The following is a 1,575-nucleotide window of genomic DNA, read 5'->3' as shown; positions in this document are numbered from 1 at the left end:
AGAAAGAGAGAGAGAGAGACAGACAGAGGGAAAGAGAGAGAGAGACAGACAGAGAGAAAGAGAGAGAGAGAGACAGACAGAGGGAAAGAGAGAGAGAGACAGGCAGAGGGAAAGAGAGAGAGAGACAGACAGAGGGAAAGAGAGAGAGAGACAGGCAGAGGGAAAGAGAGAGAGAGACAGGCAGAGGGAAAGAGAGAGAGAGACAGGCAGAGGGAAAGAGAGAGAGAGACAGGCAGAGGGAAAGAGAGAGAGAGACAGACAGAGGGAAAGAGAGAGAGAGAGACAGACAGAGGGAAAGAGAGAGAGAGACAGACAGAGAGAAAGAGAGAGAGAGAGACAGACAGAGGGAAAGAGAGAGAGAGACAGGCAGAGGGAAAGAGAGAGAGAGACAGACAGAGGGAAAGAGAGAGAGAGAGACAGACAGAGAGAAAGAGAGAGAGAGAGACAGACAGAGGGAAAGAGAGAGAGAGACAGGCAGAGGGAAAGAGAGAGAGAGACAGACAGAGGGAAAGAGAGAGAGAGACAGACAGAGAGAAAGAGAGAGAGAGAGACAGACAGAGGGAAAGAGAGAGAGAGACAGACAGAGAGAAAGAGAGAGAGAGAGACAGACAGAGGGAAAGAGAGAGAGAGACAGGCAGAGGGAAAGAGAGAGAGAGACAGACAGAGGGAAAGAGAGAGAGAGACAGGCAGAGGGAAAGAGAGAGAGAGACAGGCAGAGGGAAAGAGAGAGAGAGACAGGCAGAGGGAAAGAGAGAGAGAGACAGACAGAGGGAAAGAGAGAGAGAGAGACAGACAGAGGGAAAGAGAGAGAGACAGACAGAGGGAAAGAGAGAGAGAGACAGACAGAGGGAAAGAGAGAGAGAGACAGGCAGAGGGAAAGAGAGAGAGAGACAGGCAGAGGGAAAGAGAGAGAGAGACAGGCAGAGGGAAAGAGAGAGAGAGACAGGCAGAGGGAAAGAGAGAGAGAGACAGGCAGAGGGAAAGAGAGAGAGAGACAGGCAGAGGGAAAGAGAGAGAGACAGGCAGAGGGAAAGAGAGAGAGAGAGACAGACAGAGGGAAAGAGAGAAAGAGGCTATTTGGCGAGTCCTCTTTTTTTTGCCTTATGTGTAAAACAAGTTTTTATGTAACTCATGTTTCGTTTTCTGGAGTTTCTGGAGTTTCTGTCAATTATGATGTCATGTGGTGTTTAGGTCTGAAATTTAGCAAAATATATTGTTGTGTGTTTAATTAATGTTATTCATCTAATATACACACATATTCATGAACAAGTGCAAAAATTCAGAGAGATGCATGCAAAGACATTAAGAACCATGTGCATTACAGCTCAGTCACCCTGTACAGCAGAAGCAGGGAGGATGTGACATTATGGGTTCATGAAAACATCACCAGCATCACTCAGACAACACCGTGAGTTTCATTTTACTTACAGGCCTTAACTTCACAGTTGAATTCATAACATCATAAAACAGTTGGGAAAAATACCCCATTCACATACATTACAGGTACACCTGTCAGTTGCCTGCATGGAACGTCATGTTCTTCTCCGTTCTCCCATAAATCCGCAATTCTCGGGC

The sequence above is a fragment of the Electrophorus electricus genome, chromosome 6 (assembly GCF_041902795.1).
Source record: "Electrophorus electricus isolate QZ-2024a chromosome 6, ASM4190279v1, whole genome shotgun sequence".
Classification (NCBI taxonomy): Eukaryota; Metazoa; Chordata; class Actinopteri; order Gymnotiformes; family Gymnotidae; genus Electrophorus; species Electrophorus electricus.
This window is presented reverse-complemented; position numbering follows the sequence as displayed.